We start from the raw sequence: 19,244 nt of genomic DNA on the forward strand, positions 1-19,244 counted from the left end.
CCAACTAAACTTGAAAAAATGTTACTTCGGTGCAACGCAGCTCACAATATTAGGCCATGTCATCTCCAAAGACGGCGTTCTTCCTGACCGTGCCAAACTTCGCGCCGTCGCTGACTTCCCCAAACCAACCACCTTAAAAGAACTTCGCAGTTTTTTAGGCTTATGCTCATATTTTCGCCGCTTCATCCGAAATTTCGCCAGTATCATCGCCTCTTTAACGCAGCTTCTTGCCGGCAGCCCGAACCTTTCGTCTTGGTCCCCCGCCTGCGATACCGCGTTCAGCATTTTACGCCGCCTGCTGGTCTCTCCCCCCATCCTTCGCCATTTTGATCCCGCCTGTCCGACAGAAGTTCACACAGACGCGAGCGGTGTGGGCTTGGGCGCAGTTCTTGCCCAGCGAAAGCCTGGGTATCCGGAATACGTCGTCGATTACGCCAGCCGCGCCCTCACCATGGCGGAATCAAACTATTCTGTTACAGAAAAAGAATGTCTCGCCATCATTTGGGCAATTGCCAAGTTCCGCCCTTACATTTACGGCTGGCCCTTCTATGTCGTCACAGACCACCACGCTCTATGCTGGCTATCCTCCCTCAAAGATCCTTCTGGCCGACTCGCCCGCTGGGCTTTACGTCTCCAGGAGTTTGATATACACGTCATTTATCGCTCCGGCCGCAAGCACTCGGACGCCGACGCCCTTTCTCGTTCACCACTCCCATGCGAGTCAACCTCTGCCCTCGTCTGTGCCTACGAATTCTCTTCGTTCAACATCCCTGATATGCTCTCCGAACAACTGAAGGATCCTTGGATCACCTCGCTGCTAAACTTCCTGAACACTCCCTCGCCGCATCATTCGACCCGGACCCTTCGTCGCCAAGCCCACCACTTCGCCGTTCGTGATGGCCTCTTATACCGCCGTAATTACCTCCCCGACGGCCGGAAGTGGCTGTTGGTCATCCCTCGACACCTCCGTGCTACAATCTGTGCCTCTTTTCACGCCGCTCCACAATGCGGCCACGCCGGTGTACTGAAAACATATGCTCGCCTTCGTCAGCGATTCTACTGGCGAGGTATGTACCGCTACATACGTCAGGACATTCGGTCATGCACCGCCTGCCAACGTCGCAAGAAACCTCCCCACTCCGCCGCCGCTCCTTTGCAGCCGTTACCTTGCCCTGGCCGTCCCTTTGACCGCGTCGGCATTGATCTTTATGGCCCGCTTCCAACTACTTCGGCTAATAATCGGTGGATCATCGTTGCCGTTGACCATCTCACCCGTTACGTCGAAACGTCGGCTCTCAAATCTGCTACCGCAAACGATGTCGCTCACTTCATTCTCCACAGTCTTGTTCTTCGTCACGGCGCCCCGAAAGAACTTCTAAGTGACCGCGGCCGTGTTTTTCTCTCGGACGCCGTCGAAGCATTGCTCAAGCAATGCCAAATCGTTCATCGCTACACCAGCGCCTATCACCCCCAGACCAACGGCATGACTGAGCGGTTCAACCGCACTCTGAGTGACATGCTCGCCATGTACGTTGACACCGCCCACTCCAACTGGGATCAAGTGCTCCCGTTCGTCACGTACGCGTATAACACAGCTACTCAGACAACAACGGGGTTTTCTCCTTTCTTCCTCTTATATGGCCGGGAGCCTACATCCACCATGGACACCATCCTTCCTTATCACCCTGACCCTTCCGAGACCACCTTACTCTCCGAAGCTCACCTGTATGCCGAAGAATGCCGGCAACTTGCCCGCTCTTTCACCACACAGCAACAATGGGATCAGAAGCACCGTCGGGATTCCCCGGACCCTCCAGCGTCATACCCATCTGGCGCCCTCGTTTGGCTCTGGGTGCCTTCCTCCACTCCCGGCCTCGCCACGAAACTACTGTCTCGCTTTCACGGACCTTACCGGGTTGTCCACCAAACTTCTCCGGTGACTTATATCGTTGAGCCGCTCGTTCCCTCTTCGGACCACCGTCGCCGGGGGCGCGAAACTGTGCACGTTGAGCGCCCCAAGCCTTACTATGACCCGCCCATCCTCTCTTCTCCGTACGTCGCCAGGAGGGCTCCTTTTTCGGAGGGAGAGTAATTGTAATGGGACCGACAGGCGCAGCGCAGCGAAGAAGCGGACGAGTTCAAGCGGGACAACGAAGAAGCAGACGAAGTGCAGCTGGGTTATTCGAACGACGCCTGTGAGTGTGCCCGTCGTGTCGCCGGTCAACCAAGACCAACCGACCTGTGCTTCAAATAAACGCCTTGACAAGGGGAACACTTAAGCTCCGCCTTAATGCTACAAGGCGATAGCGTAACGAGTTAATTCACATGTATGCAGAAGTACTTCCTCCACTTTACATTCATAGATTCCTGGCAGTCCTCGTACCTCTCCTGGCGCAGTGGTTGAGCGATACGCCAGTGCCCTGCGATAGGAGGTGCTCCCAGCGGTGAGCTTTGTGTGGCCCTGGTTGCTCTTCCCGAGTGACGTACCAATGATTAATTTAACTGGCACCTGCCACGTTGAGCACTTTGCTCACTACCCGGTGGGCAGGTTGTGACGACGCAGCAAGCTAGGTCACGTGACCTAGGTGGCCCACCTACCTCGTCCGTTGTTCTCTGGGCACCACCTACCAGATTCAGGCTCATGATCTTTCGCTCACACAACCGAGCCGAAGACGGCATTTATGGGTAATGGCGTCTTCAACGCTGTGGCGTTAAAACTTCTTATGAAGGTGTGGGGGATTCCACCAAGGACCTCCAGACTGCGAGGTGAGCACGTAACCCATACGCAACAATCCGCGATAATTTTTGGAGAATGTATGTAAGTCTACTGTTCGTGTTCGCTTGCGACTGTACGCTAATGAGTAGGGGTGTCATTAAAAGCGAAGGAATCTTTTGAGTTCAACATTTCTTTTGAGTTACATCGAAGTAGGCAACTTTTGTGCTGCATACAGTCGCGTCTCGAGAGCGGAGCGTACTACTTCTTCTTCTTCTTCTTCACCTCAGGTATATGGCACATAAAGAGGCGGGGGGATTGGCCAAGGTGTAGTTGAATAAACAAAGAAGTTTCCATGGAAGATGATGCCACCAAACTTGACCGAGCGGCTACTACCGAGAGGAGACTACGAAGTGTTGGACGGTGCTGACGTGTTCTTGCTGGTGCTTGGCTTCGAGCTCAACTGTGGTGTCCTGGTGGTGCCTACGTGGTCATCTCTGGTGAGGCCGTTCTGTGTGGGGGATTTGGCCAGGTCTCAGGTTAGGTCTGTAGGCCAGGTTAATGTGCATTTGAGGGTGCGTTTGGCTCAGGTATGTCGCTGACCTCCCCGGGTGGAGGGACGGCAACCTGGTTTGCCAGCTTGCCCACCCAAAGCTTGCCGCTAGAAAATTTTCGTACAAATGGAATTGACATCATCCCTGTGGCTCTCGTGCCGATCGGTGAGGGAACGATCAAGATGAAAAGCCCCAAGGTCCTTCAGCAGGAGCTAAGATCTCTCACTACCCACTACCTCCAGATCTCTGAGGTGCGACCGTTCGGCCGGAGAGGCATTGTTTGCAGGTCCGCTGACATTGATTGTGTCACAGACCTGCTCCAGTGCAAAATATTTCAGTCCTTAGCGGTTAAAGCCTTCATCCCGGAACAGATCGCATGTTCCAAAGGTATTGTTCGTGGCGTGGACCCAGCATCTTCCCCGCAGGATATACTGAAGGAGTTTCAGGATGCAGGTGTGGGGGTTCTTTGTCTACCGGTGCAGTAGAGAATTCAATGGTGTGCGTGTTGCGACAGAGTCAGTTATCACTACGTTTGCTGGTTCCTCCTGTCCTTCTGAACTCAAGGTTTGGCCGATAGTGTATCGTGTGGACCCTCTGCAGCCCCGTCCTCTTCAGTGCAACAACTGTTGGCGTTTCGGTCACAGTGGTAAAGCGTGTAAGTCGGCGACCCGCTGCCGGGTTTGTGGAGAAGGGCATTCAGATGACAGCTGCGCCTCTGATCAGCCCCAGTGTTGCCTATGCAAGGGCAACCACTCAGCTGATGTCAACTGCTCGAAACGAGCCGACGAACAAAGCCTGCTCAATATCATTCAAGCGAAACGATGTTCGAGAGCAGATGCTTATGCCTTTCTGGACCGGAGGGATAATACATATGCCAGCCGTGCGCGAAGCTCTGTTGCTGATATACCGTCAAGTTTGACTACTTCAATAGTGTCCTCAGTAGAACAGGCTCTTTCTGTGGTGGTCGAGCGAATGCTGGGCAGTTTCACCGAGGCTCTATCTCAACTTGTTGCTGGCCAATCTCTGCCTACTGAATCACATGTTTCGGCGGCTACGCCGGCATCACTCCCGAGTGCTGCTAGTAAGAGTCATTCCATGTCGCCTCCTACCGTGCCCCAAGTACCGCCTGCCAACAGCGCTCCTGACAGTGTCGCTCACGTAGATCCTTGTAGCATGGATGTTGAAATACTCACCACTTCCCAGAAGCGTCGAGCTTCTTCCTCACCCTCGAAGTCACCTGTTCCGCAAGTCAAAGCAAAGAAAGGACCCCCCAAATTAATTCCCCAGACTGATGTGCTGAAGGAGGCTGTTGATGCCTCTTTAACCAGTCGATAATCATGGCGGGTCTAAAAGTTATGCAGTGGAATTGTCGCTCCGTACTTTCTTCTTTACCGGATCTTGAATTACTTCTTCATAAACATAATCCAGATATTGTGATTTTACAAGAAACGTGGCTCTCTCCACTTAAATCATTCACATTTAAAAAATTTCGTGTTTTCAGGGTAGATCGCGTTAATGGCAGGGGTGGTGGGTTAATAACTATGATCTCTACGAAAATATGTCACCGGGCATCAATCTCGCAGACAGTTATGCGCCCTGACTGTGAGTTGTTGGCGGTTGAAATCTCCCTTCCACAGTGCGCCAAAGTCACTATTGCTAACGTCTACTTCCCAATCGGTGTTCACAGGACAGACTGTTTGGACACCTTACTGAGCGGCGCAAACAGCACAGTCATCGCAGGAGATTTTAATTCGCACCACAGTGCCTGGGATAGTCGCTCTGACTCCTGCGGCCAGCTTCTGTGGTCCTGGATGTCAATGAATGCAGTGCGCTGCTGTAATTCCGGAGCAGTAACCTTTATGCGTGGAGGATCCCGTTCCATCATAGATTTAACATTAGCATCTCGTGGGGTTGGCGTATCTGCATGGTCAACTGAAGAATCAGGTACATCTAGTGACCACTTTCCAATAATCTTTTCTATTATATCCTCGCCTATCAGAAAAGGTGGTGCAACCATGAAATTTTTAAACCACATTATGTACAAAAAATTGATATCTGCCTCACTACCCTCCATAGTTAGCTCAGGTCGAGCACAAAGAGCTCAGCGGACAATTACCTTTCTGCAAGATGCTGCTGAGAGTTCTGTATTCTCGGTGTGCACTACTGCTCCTGCCAGACAGCCGTCTCCTTGGTGGACGGAGGAGTGTGAGAAAGCTTATCGTCGTAGAAAAGCAGCCTGGAAAAGCCTTTCCTATAATCAGAGCCCAGCTAATTGGATAAATTATAAGTTCTTCTCTGCATGTTTCAAAAGAACTGTTAAAAAGGCAAAGGAGGATTATAATCAAAATTTAAACACGTATCTCTCAAAACCCCAGAATAAGAAGGCTCTCTATAGATTCATGGCGCAGAATAACAGCTCTCCGGCCTCCAATCGCATAAGGTCAATGGTAATGTCTCCGCAGGAGGCTAAGCAAAACCTTGAACGCATCGCGCAGGGGCTGGCCTTACGTTTCCAGGTACAGAAAGCAGAACCTTTGCACACTCTCACCCCCAGCTCGGACTATCCTGAGGTCGACGTGTCGGAGCTCCTGCAAATTGTTTCCTCGATGCACTCTGCTGCTCCGGGATCTGACGGGATTACTGTGGGCATGTTAAAGATTTTAGCGCACGACTTTCCAACTCACCTTCTAGATATTGTAAATGCGTCATTGGAAACCTCTTGGATTCCTCACAGTTGAAAAATTGCGAAAATAATTTTACTTTTAAAAAATGCAGACAATGGATTTCAATTAGACAATATTCGGCCGATTGCTTTAACCTCAAATTTAGTAAAGCTAATAGAAAGAGTAGTACACAGTCGCCTCACAAACCATGTTCATCATATTAACGGCCTCAGCCCCGCACAGATTGGCTTTCGTCGCGGTTGTTCCATATGGTCCGCGCATGTGGATCTCGAGAGCCGAATACGACTCTCAATGCGCCAGAGAGAAGTTTCGGCCTTGGTGACGCTTGACGTTGCGAAGGCCTATGACAGCGTGGAGCACACAGTCCTCATTAACAAGCTTGCTCAACTACAACCACCGCATTACCTCTACGCCTAGATTTGTGAATTTCTAAAAGATAGATTTTTCTTCTGTACAGACGGATCTTTTTGTTCTAATACCTATGGTCAATCAAGAGGTGTGCCGCAAGGCTCTGTTCTTTCTCCGCTGCTTTTCAACATATTAGTTCGGGACATCCCCATTCATCCTAACGTTACAGTTTATGTATACGCAGATGATATAGCTTTTTTCGCATCAGCAAATGATATTCATGTGCTCTACGGGTATTTGCAGGCATATCTGAATGCTCTTGAAGTCTGGTTGGACCAAATCAATTTATCACTTAATGTCAGCAAATGCGGCGTGCTGGTATTTCCACCCGACGCTCCTATGTACATCTCGCTAGCCTACCGCTCCACTCCAATTCCGCAGGTGGAGTCGGTTAAATACCTAGGTGTTACTTATGACCAAAATTTGGACTGGCGACACCATATTAAGAATAATGTTATTAAAGGGGAACGTGCACTGGGCCGTTTGACCCGAGTTGGCAATAAAAAGTTTGGCATGCGTCGTGACACGCTACTGTTGCTCTATAAGGCTTATATGAGACCGATTCTGGAATTTGGTTGCCCCTTGTTCTCTGGTAGCGCGAACTACAAGCTGCAGCCATTAGCCTTACTGGAAAGACGTGCCCTACGGCTATGCCTCGGGCTCCCAAAATCAGCTTCCAACGCTGTCCTTTATCTGGAAGCGCGTATCCCCAACCTCTATTCCCGCTTCCAACTTCTAACAGTGCGTACTTTCCTCAAGTCTTTTGACCCGGCCCAAGGCGTTAGTATTCCAATTTTTGTATCCCAACCACACCTTTTTTTGACTAATCACTGGCCACGTTATCAGCTTCCGCAAGTTAGGTTCACGCAGAATCTGTTAGCTCCGCTTCAGGTTGATCTGATCTCCTTGCAACGAGTTGCTGACACGCAGGCTGATCCCGTCTTCTATTACGACTTTATTTTCCCGTCCCATGCGAAGCATATGCCCGCACATACCCTAAATGGTCTTCTTTCTGAACACCTACAGAATTTTCCACATCATACTGTTCTCTCCACTGATGCCTCCGGCAGCTGTGAGAAGGCGGCGATTGGCATATATTCGCAGGATCTAGATTGGAGCTACTCCGTTCGTATCCCTGATTATGCTCCTATATTCTTCGCAGAGTTTTTGGCCATTGGTTTGGCTCTTCTCAAAATTCCCAGACATGTCGCACGGGTTCTTATTCTCACAGACTGCCTTTCAGTTATTGTCTCTCTCCAAAATTCGGAAAAATCTTTCTTGACTCGTTCACTTAGGTTTTTTGTTCCGAGCACAGTGCGCGAGATCCGTTTGGTCTGGGTACCTGGGCATTCAGGCGTCTATTTTAACGAGGTGGCTGATTTATTGGCAAGGTCAGCTCTCAGCGCACCTGTAATATATCCCGTCCCTCACCTCATTCTGTTAGCAGCTTCACGTTTCCAGCGGTTCCAACATATTTCAGCCACTTTGAGTGATCCGTTGCTGAATACCGTGGACTTTCAACACCTAAAGTACCCATGGAATATCCGGTGGTGTAAGTCAAGGCTTTGTGAAGTGTCCATGACGCTCCTACGATGTAGAATCCCTCACTTAAACTTGTACTTATGCAGGTGCGGGTTCGCTGCGACAAACCTTTGTGTATCATGTGGGCAAGTTGAATCAATCGATCATTTTCTCCTCTCTTGCCGGCGGTTCGCGGTTCAGAGAAAGCAATATCTGGAGGTTCCTCTTTCGAGACTAGGACTGCCTCTGTCTCTTACAGTTCTTCTATCGTTCGGTGCGAGTGCCAAGGGATTCCCGTTAAGCAGTGTATGCGGCTACCTTCACGATTACATAATTGCAACTAATCGATTATCTTGTTAGCTATACACAAAATTCTTTCGCATGTGCAAAAAAGGCTAGATTGATTCTATTCCGGATGACTCATACCGCTTGAATTCATTTTATTTTTCCCAATTTTTTTATCTTGATTCAGTCTTCTGACGTTTCCTTCCCCGCGCAAATGCTTCATTGGCATTCTACCCTATACCTTGGCCAATCCCCCCCACGTGGGTATGTGCCATATTACTTGAGGAGAAGAAGAAGAAGAAGAAGATGATGCCAAAATTGTAGCACCAATCGTGAATTTTGAAAAATCAGTGAATAAAAACAAGAGAACAATATTGACAGTTAAATAACAGACAGCATTTTGGTGAAAAAAGAAGAGCTCGTAGAACTTTCAAAAGAATTAGCACATCAACCTACCAGTTGCAATTATGTAATCGTGGAGAAACCCACAAATAGAACCCGATGCAAATCCCTTGGCGTTCGCACCAAACGATAATAATACTGGCAAAGATAAAGGGAGCCCTAACCTGGAGAGAGGGACCTCCAGGTAAATCTTTCTCTGAAGTGCGAACTTTGGGCAGTAGAGGAGAAAATGGTCTAAAGATTCAACTTTCCCACATGCGTCACATAGGTTCGTCGGTGTCAACCCACACCTGCATAGATATAAATTCAAACTTGGAATCCTGCACCACAACAGCGTCATTGTTACCTCACACAGCCTGGATTTACACGAACGGACGTTCCAATTATATGCTAAGTGCTGATAGTGGTATTTAGTAAGGGATCTCGTAACCTGGCTGATATATGTAGGAACCGCTGAGACCTGGAAATCGCCAGCAGGTTGAAATTCGGGACGGGATGTGTCACCGACCCGTCAAGAGCCGACCTTGCTAAGTAATCAGCCACCTCATTTGAATGAATACCTGCATGGCCAGGGACCCAGACAAAACGCACCACCTTCAATGTGCGTATATCGCCGCAGCCTTCGTTCTTCTTCCTGCGCCTCATAGGGAGCGCGTGCTAGTCTTCGCGCGTTCCCTTTCCGGAAACTCGCGCGTGTACTTGAGAGCAAATGATACAGTTCAGCCGTTGGCGGAACGCGTGGGCTCAGGGACGAGAAAAATTGCTGCAATTGAGGTGTTGTGTTGGCAGTGCCCCTAATTATTAACCGACACCTGGCGGCGATACACAACGCAGGCGAGTAAAGACGAAATGCCACATGCGGGGGCGAAAGGTCCCGGTCACCAGGGACTACGAAACGAAGGCGATGGTCCCGGTCACCCGGAACAACGAACCGAAAGGGATGACGTCGCGCGTGGAAGAGGAGAGGCCGGGATGTCTTTGTCCGCCTTGAGTCTCGCTGAAGATGGATTCCGCACAGGTGAGTAGGGTGTTTATTGAATCCGTTCTTTGAAGGTAATCATGTGGTGCATAGCTCGGGCATTTGACCAACGATTAGTCATCCTGAATGAGAGATACGCGAGAAAATGTCTATACGTGTAGAGGTTTCTTTCTTTGTTTTTGTCGGGCGCATTTTTGTTAACCTGTGTGTAAGGTGCACGGAGGAGAGAATTCGTTGGCAGAGAAAGCCAGAGAGGTGTGGACTGGAGCGCGCAGCGCACTGTCAGCGCTCGTCTCACCTAGCTGTCTGCAGCGTGTACCGCTCGAGTTGTGATCGGGGACTTCCTCTGCTCAAAAGAGTTTGTTGTGCATGCTGCCATCCTGTTCCCATGCTGCTATTCTGGGCTGGGATTTTCTTTCGTACCATGCCGCAGTCTTCGACTGTGCTCGAGCTGAAATTGGGCTCCCAGCTGAATCCTTTGTCGGACGCTACTGGTTCTGTTTATTGTGTCAAAGCCCTCGCCACCAACGATATCGGCCTTCCCCACGCTCTTCCGACCTTCTTCACTTCTCTTGCGACTCTCTCAGCGTCGACACGGACATCTTCGCATCGGCCCACACTTTTCTGCACCGCAAGTGTCTCCTTCTGCCATACGCTGCGCTGACTGTGTACGCTGGTCCCTTTGATCTCTGAACTATTTCCCTCCCCTGCTTGCTTGTGCCTTGGTGAATGTGCAGCAGTGTCCAGCCCAACGCGTCTCTGCTCATCCGCGAGGAGGCTGACGATACACCACACCTCGCCACGAATGCGCTCAGCCCACCGTTTTCTGCGCCAGATCGCTCCTCTGTTAATTCTTTTCCCTTTTCGCATTCCCTCTCTGTGGAGCGCAAAAGAGCTGCGTTCGTTATGAATCCTCATTAGAGGCAGATCCAGTATTAAAGGAAACAGTCGTTTTGCGTACAAAAGCCAGATCCATTTCTACCTTCGCACTGAAACTGAAAGTCCTGAAATCCGCGGTGGAAAATTTTCAGAACAAAGAAACTTTAGCGGGCTTTTTACTCACTTTCGTTGGTTGAATGCGAACAATAGAGATTTAGCATCTCTCCGCTATCAGGCATGGCTTCGCGTGGAGCCACTGCGTTTGCGCAGATTACCCTGCGGTCGACAGATGGCACCAGGCGCCGGCCAGCTGCACGCACTCCTGCCGCATTGGGACCAATCAGCGCGGGCGCACTTGTGGCGCGCGGAGGCAGGTCGCGCTTGCTAGAGCTGTCTAGTGTGCTCCATTTCATGTTGCACCTAGCTGTACATTCGCGCTCGGTAAATAACTTCCAGCTCACCGGTGGCGACTGCGATGGGGTTAGCTCTTCAGAGCTGCTGAACGCGCGAGAGAGACAGCCACGAAAATCCCACCAGCTCAGCTGGCAGCCAGAGATGCGTGATATTTTCAAGTACCGCTGGCGTAGTGGCGAGAACTTGCGCGTGTATCTGCCGGCAGAACTTGTGGTGCTTCCACTTCCCCGCGAAGGACGCTCCGGCCACGGCTCGCCTGCTGCTGAATAGGTGAGCAAGGTGTATATCACACATACGCGCCCCCTCGTCGACATTCCTCACGTAACTGGGCTGGTGCGTCTCCTAGCTTCCATCAGGCTGCACTGATTTACTCACGCCGAGTGGCGAAGCTCTGCACGTACGTACGAGTTGTGCCGAAAGTAAACGCAACACGGGTCCGTGTTGGGTCCCTCCCGATTATTTAAAAAATCTGGTGGAAGGTTGTCGCGAAGGTTTGTAATGTTTGTTGTTTATTCTAAAAGCCGAAGGGACGCGGCTTTATCACTGTGATCGAAGATTCGACCGGGTTTATCTCAAATGATCGAAGCCACACGCAGCTAGTTCTAAGTTGCTCCAGACTGTCCTGGGTGCTTTACGTGCCTTATCACTAAAGTTCTTCCTCAGCTTGAAAGTGAGCGCGGCCGAGAGCAACGGTGATTCCGTCCCTCGACGATAGCCTGGCACGCCTGTTGCTATGTTAAACGGTCCGTTTATGTGGGCTCAAGTCAGCCCAGCCAGATGAGGAGTTCGTTTCAGTGCCAGGTCAGCCTGCTGTCGGCGGCGCTGTCACCAGCACGTGACAGTATATCTTGTCGTGCCGGTTGCCTTCTGATGCTGCGGGATGCTCATCCGTAGGCGCGAGGTGCTTTTTGCCACAAGCTCGCACATCGGTCCACTGTGAGGGAAAACTGATCTCACCTAACTTCTGGCTCCACTTTCATTCCGATAGAAAGAACGGACTGAGACGGTAGGAGGCTTCCAGAAGAGTCGCAGTCTGTACAGCGTCACTTTGCAGACCGGTGACAAGGATTCTGAGCTAAAGTGGACGTCACCCTATTTCGGACAACCGCGTTTGATGGCCAGCGGGAATGTGAAGGCGAGAGTTTTGTGGAGCGCTTCCCTTCCCGCGACAGCGCGCTCTATAAGTTCAGGCCATCGAGCAGGAACGTTGCGAAAACACAGAACTGAGGCGTGTGTCTTGCTCCCAGGGCGATTTAAGATTTTTCGCAATCCGTGCTATAAAGCGTGGTATCTCCCGATACTGGTCGTGGCGAAGAAGCTCCCGTTAAAGAACCCCAGGTGGTCGAAATTTCTGGAGCCGTCCACTACGGCGTCTCTCGTAGGCTGAGTCGCTTTGGGACGGTAAAACCCAATGAACCCAACCAAGCTGCACTACCGCTGTGTACTGAAGCGAAACTCTAATTTACAATGAAAATAAGCTCCAACTTTTTGTAGGAAGGAAGGAAGGGAGGGAAGGAAAGAAGGAAGGAAGAGAGGGAGGGAGAAAAGGGAGGAAGGAAAAAAGGAAGGGAGGAATGAAAGAAGGAAGAAAGTAGCGTGCCCTTTGAAACCGTGTTGAGGCAGTTGCCAGTATGCCCGGCTTTCTTTATTTTAATTTAGCCGTGTCGTAACTGGGTGTTAAAGTTCGCCATTTAAGCATGTTTTCAGTCCTACACTACTAACCTTATGTCACCTCTCTGCTTTTGAGCCACCAATCCTCCGATCGCGTTTTTGCTAACTTCTATCGCGCTGATTTACTTACGCGACCATTGTTATCTCTACACTCGAGTGCTTCAGGGTGAGTGACTGTGCCTGGATATTCGAGTGTAAGGTGTCTGTTTCCACAAATTTACCGCACAGTGCATGCTTATCATCATCCTGATTATGTTTCCGTTTATAGCTCCGCGTTATAAGGCACCCTGATGCAGCTTCAAAGCGCTTCGCTGTTTCTTGAGTTATCATAGAACGGTCGCAGTGAATCGCAACGGATCGGAACAACTTCCAGGACATCCCCCGGGTCTTGGAGTGGGGATGTGCCAAACGTCGTCCACATTTATTGAGGGATGCCCGGTAGCTATACGGCTGGTGAGACAGCGGAGCGGTCCGTAGACGCTCCTGACTGGGTAAGTTGCTGAGAATGTTCTGAGACCTGCGAGCGTCCGAGCTCTTCTTCTTCACCCCACGTATATGGCACATACCCACGCGGGGGGATTGGCCAAGGTGTAGTTGAATAAACAAAGAAGTTGCCATGAAGATGACAAAATTGTAGCACCAATCGTGAATTTTGAAAAATCAATGAATAAAATCAACAGAACAATATTGACAGTTAAATAACAGACAGCATTTTGGTGAAAAAAAGAAGAGCTCGTAGAACTTTAAAAGAATTAGCACATCAAACTACCAGGTGCAATTATGTAGTCGTGGTGAAACCACAAATAGAACCCAATGCAAATCCCTTGGCGTTCGCACCAAACGATAATAATACTGGCAAAGATAAAGGGAGCCCTAACCTGGAGAGGGGGACCTCGTGGTAAATCTTTCTCTGAAGTGCGAACTTTGGGCAGTAGAGGAGAAAATGGTCTAAAGATTCAACTTTCCCACATGCGTCACATAGGTTTGTCGGTGTCAACCCACACCTGCATAGATATAATTTCAAACTTGGAATCCTGCACCGCAACCGCGTCATTGTTACCTCACACAGCCGGAATTTACACGAACGGACGTTCCAATTATATGCTAAGTGCTGATAGTCAGTGGTATTTAGTAAGCGATCTCGTAACCTGGCTGATATATGTAGGAACCGCTGAAACCTGGAAATCGCCAGCAGGCTGAAATTAGGGACGGGAAGTGTCACTGACCCGTTAGGAACCGACCTTGCTAAGTAATCAGCCACCTCATTTGAATGAACACCTGCATGGCCAGGGACCCAGACAAAACGGACCACCTTCAAAGTGCTTGGGCCAAAAAATCGCAGGATACGGCTCAAAAAATCTTCTTGTGAAGTGTCAAGAGAGACTAACACTGACAAACAATCAGCGAGAATATTAAAATGAGACACATGGCATGGAAGTTTGTGAATGGCCATTCCAAGAGCCAAAAATTCCGCAAAGAATATAGGAATATAATCTGGGATGCGGACAGAATAGCTCCATGCCAAATCCTGCGAAAAGATGCCAACTGCAGCTTTTTGGCAGTTGACGGAGGCATCGGTAGCAAGCACCGTATGATGGGGGTATTCCTCGATGTGATCCGAGAGAATATCGTTTAAAATGTTTGCGGGCATGTGTTTCGCATGAGATGGGAAGATGTGGTCGAAATAGAATTCCACTGCTGCCGGCGTATCATCAACCCACTGCAAAGAACAGAGAACAACACCAATCGATGTTAAAAGGTTCTGCGTTAACATAATTTGTGGCATTTGATACCGTGGCCAATGATGAGAAAAAGATAAGGCCGGCTGGGACACAAAATTAGGAGTACTGACATCAGTCACTGGGTCCATCGACCTGAGGAAAGTTCGCACCGTGAGTATTTGAAAACGGGAAGTTAGATCAGAGATACGGGCTTCCAGATAAAGCAGGGCGTTTGAAACTGATTTCGGGAGACCAAGGCAGAGGCGGAGTGCGCGCCTTTCCAGTAATATTAAGGGTTGAATCTTGTAGCTTGCGCTACCACAGAACAGAATGCAACCAAATTCAAGTATAGGTCTTACGTAGGCTTTGTATAGTAACAATAACGTGTCGCGGCGCATCCCAAACTTTTCATTGGCGATTCTTGTCAGCCAGCCTAGAGCGCGTTCTCCTTTAAACTCATTGTTCTTTATATATGAAGGCTCCAATCTAATGCTGGGTGATAAGTAACACCCAGATATTTTACAGATTCCACTTGTGGAATCTGGAGAGAGCGATGGACTAATGAAATGTGCTAAGGCCTGTCTGGAGGAATTACCAAAACTCCGCATTTGTCTACATTCAGGGATAAATTAATACCTTGCAACCATACTCCAAGAGCATCAAATATCCCTGCAGAATGTGGTAAAGGGAGTGGATATCCCTGGCCGCGGCAAAAAAAGCTATGTCATCTGCATACATAAAAACTGTTATGTCAGGACGAATGGGGATGCCACGGAACAAAATATTAAAAAGCAGAGGGGATAGCACCGATCATTGCGGCACACCTCTTGATTGATAATATGTATTTGGACATAGGGTTCCCTCGGCGCAGTAAAAGAATCTTTCCTTCAGAAATTCAGATATCCACGCATAAATGTAGGTTGGAGGATGTAACTGAGCAAGTCTGTTAAGTAAAATAGTATGCTCTACACTGTCGTAGGCCTTTAATACATCAACAGTGACCAAAGCTGAAACTTCTCTTCTGCGTAGCGAGAGCCGGATTCTGCTCTCTAGATCCACATGCGCGGACCATACAGAGCATCCACGACGAAAGCCAATCTGGGCTGAGCTGAGACCGTTGATGTCATGAACATGTTTGGTGAGGCGACTGTGCACTATTCTTTCTATTAATTTGACTAAATTTGAAGTCAGCGCAGTTGGCCGAATATTATCTAAGACATATCCTTTTCCTGCATCTTTCATTAATTAAATAATTTCCGCCGTCTTCCAAATGCTTGGAATCCATGCATTTTCCAGAGAAGCATTGACCATATCTAAGAGGACGCTTGTAAACTCCTGGGATAAAATTTTAATCATACCAAGAGTGACACCATCTGGTCCAGGAGCTGCAGGATGCAACAATGCCAGGACTGAGAGGAGCTCTGATGCGTCAACCTCGGTATAATCCGAAGAGGGTGAAATTGTGCACAAAGGGACGCTTCTCTGCGTCTGGAAGCGTAACGCCAATCCCTGAGGAATACACTCCAGGCTCTCCTGAGCCTTTTGTGGTGATAACACTGTTGAACTAGTGAGAAGAGGGACAGAAGAACTCTTGTTACGTTCCATGAATCTATACAGGGCTTTCCGATGACGAGGATTTAAAAGATATGTGTTTAAATTTTGGTTGTACTCCTCCTTGGCTTTTGCAAGTGTTCTTTTGAAAGATACAGAGAAGAATTTGTAATTTAACCAAATAGCCGGACTCTGGGCAGGACAGCCTCTTCCAGGCCGCTTTTCTGCGACGATAGGCCTTCTCAGTGAAAATTATTTATACGGTGATAACCACGTTTCTTGTAAAAGTACAATATCAGGCTTATGCTTGTGTATAAGTATGTCTAGATCTGGAAGAGAAGACAAGACGGAATGGCAATTCCATTGTAACACTTTGATACCTGCCATGATTATTGACCAATTGAAGAGGCCGAAACTGCCTCATTAAGGATATCAACATGGGGATGAAGTTTTGGTGGTCCCTTTTTAGCTTTCATCTGTGGAGAACTAGAATTAGACGGTGATGAGGAAGCACGGCGCTTCTGCGTAGGGCACGACATTTCGACATCTGTTGTGCGGATGTCACTGCGACATTCAATGCTAGGAACAGAGATCTTAGGTGGGACCTGGGGAGCATCAGAAGGTGATGTAGAGCGGCTAGCACTAGCTGCAGAAGCTGAAACAGAAGCAGACGTTGCTGCCAGGACGGGTGTTGGTGACGCAGACTGAACTGCAACAAACTGAGCCTACGCCCCAGAGAAAGTGTTTAGCATTCGTTCAACCACATTATTAAGAGCTTTTTCTACTGTGGTCACAATTGAGGCAGTCAAGTTGGACTCAATGTGCACAACAAAAGCGTGCACACGACTAGCATATGAATCTTTTTTCCTGTTAAGAACAGCGTAAGCATCGGCTCTTAAGCACCGCTTCTGGTTGATAATTTCCAACAAGCTATGCTCTTCTCTACGTTTTGCGCACTTGGCATCATCAGCTGAGTGACTGTTGCTGCAGAGGCAACAATGAGGCTGCTCTGAGGTGCAGTTATCAGCAGAATGACCTTTTCCACATAAACGGCAGCGGGTCTCCGACATTCATGCTTTGCCCTATGCCCAAAGCGCCAGCAGTTGGCGCATTGAAGAGGGGGGGGGGGGGGGTTCTAGTGGGTCCACACGGTATACAATCGGCCAGATATTTAATTTAGCAGGGCAGGAAGAGCCAGCAAAAGTTGTTATTACAGACTCAGTAGCAACACGCGAGCCGATTACCTCTCTACTGCAGCGGTAGACTGAAAGGACCCCAACGCCTGCATCTTGAAATTCCTGTAGAATTTCTTGCGGGGACGATGCTGGGTCGACACCTCTTACGATACCCTTGACACATGCAAGCTGTTCGGGAATGAATGCTTTCACCGGCAGCGAGCTGAAAATTTTGCACTTAAGCAAGTCTGCAACACAAGCGATGTCCGAGGACTTGCACACAATTCATCGGCGGCCAAATTGACGCACTTCAGAGATCTGCAGGTATTGGGCAGTCAATGATCTTAGCTCCTGTTGAATTAGTTGGGGGGTTTTCATTTTGATCGCACCCTCACCGATTGGGACGATAGCCACGGGAACCGCATCAATGCCATTTTTGTGGAAGGACTCAAGTGGCAGGCTTTGGGCTGGCAAGCTGGCAAACCAAGCTGCCGACCCTCCACCTGGGGAGTTCAACGACATCTATCAGCAAAACGCGCTCTCAGGTTCACATGAACTGCGTCTTAAACTACGCCTTGGCCAAAACCCCCCAACGTAGTACGGGCTCACCAAGGATGAACAAGCCGGAACCACCAGAAGATGCAGAAAACAGTAGCGGCCAGCAAGAACACGTTAGCATGTCCGCTTCTTCTTCTTTTGCTGCAATGTTCTTGAATGTTCAGCGCCGTGCCGCTTGGAAGAAAGAAAGGAAGGCCTCAGACGTTACTGGCACATACCCACTGCGGGGGAGTTGCCAAGACACAGGCGGTTAATTACTGGATACAGGAAAGTTTTGACGGGAAAAGGAGTGGTAATAGTATCTAGTCTGAAAGATTGGAAGTGGGAAGGAAAGGAGTTCAGTTAACTTGGAGATCAAGGACGGGACAATGGCTTAATGTACATAATAGTATACAATGCCTGTAATGTTGCAATGTCGTACTGACTGAGAGCGGGAAAAAGAAATGAGAATGGGAGTCGCTGCGTTTCTTGAAGAAAATTTTGCACAGCAGAGCGCACACTCCTGTCGCTTCGTCCAAGCAAAGAAGCGCCGATGGAAAGAACTACCGCGGAAGACACAGGCAAGCCCAGTTGATGAAATGGAATTTGCAAAAGACGCTTCCTCAAATGAGAAAAGCGGCGGCAGAACAGCAGGAAGTGATCTATTATCTCAGGTTCGGCACAAAAAGGGCACAGTGGGGAAGCTGCCAGGCCAGATCAGTGAAGGTAGAAATTTAGAAGGGGAACCCTGCAACGAAAGCGCGTGAAAGAGACCTCTAGTCTGCGTGAGCGCCAGTCTTTGCTACTCCAAGGATGCAGAAGATGCTGATATTCGGGAGATGATGTAAGAGCCGAGGCAGCAAATTCCTGAAATATTGTGTAGCTGCGAAACCTCACTGCAGCTGTATATACACACGATTGCAGGACAGCAACAATTGGGCCGCTGAGAGAGGCTCTTGCTAAGGAATCTGCAACCTCATTTAAGTGAAAGCCCATGTGACCTGGTACCCAAAGCAACCTTACCGAATTTAGATGGAGCGGAATCAGGAACTTAAACAGGCGTAATGGCCGAGACTCAGTGGGTGAGGATAAGGAAGAGCAAATGGACAGAGAGTCTGTCATAATCACGACGTGGGAAATGGTAGATTCTAATTTTCGCAAGGCTAAGATTACTGCTAATAATTCAGCCAGAAAAATTGGAGTGAAGTCAGGAAGACGTAGAGAAAAATACCAATCCAGTGAAGGTGAAAAAATTCCCACACTTGCCTTTTCGCGATCCTGCGAGGCATCGGTCGCAATAAGAACATAAGAGGAAAAGGACCTTAGGTGGTGCAATAGACCCTGAAGAAGCGGGAAAGGCTGCAGGTTTGCATTCGATGGGAAAATGTCATCGAATTCAATCCGGACAGATGAGGAGTTGTTATATATTTGGCGGATATCTGTGAAATGAATATTTATGCGATCAAGGAGGGACTGCACGTAACATATCTGCTGGTTACGAAATAGAGACCAGGCAGCACTAAAAAAGGCGGAAGGTTGACTAAGAAATATTATACTGGAAGCGTGAAGAGGTGAGTCGCACAATTTTAAAAATGTTTGAAATGTTAAAAGGCGAAACCTAGCTGATAACGAAGGCATTCGCGCCTCAAGGTGCAGAACAGCATTGGCGACATATTTTGGAAGCCCCAGATAAAGGCGCAACGCCTCACGCTCCAAAACCACAAGAGTGCGAAGTTTATAGGCAGGAGCT

The 19,244-nt window shown here is 49.0% G+C and overlaps 1 long non-coding RNA gene across 1 annotated transcript in view; it reads left to right on the forward strand.

Moving 5' to 3' along the window:
* The window catches only part of LOC144097523 (uncharacterized), a 57,615-nt gene that overhangs the window by 25,125 nt on the left and 13,246 nt on the right, over positions 1-19,244 (forward strand). The window contains exon 2 of the long non-coding RNA XR_013307041.1: positions 9,402-9,585. This is a non-coding gene — a long non-coding RNA (uncharacterized LOC144097523). The remainder of the gene's footprint in view (positions 1-9,401; positions 9,586-19,244) is intronic.

Source organism: Amblyomma americanum, chromosome 7 (genome assembly GCF_052857255.1).
Source record: "Amblyomma americanum isolate KBUSLIRL-KWMA chromosome 7, ASM5285725v1, whole genome shotgun sequence".
Classification (NCBI taxonomy): domain Eukaryota; kingdom Metazoa; phylum Arthropoda; class Arachnida; order Ixodida; family Ixodidae; genus Amblyomma; species Amblyomma americanum.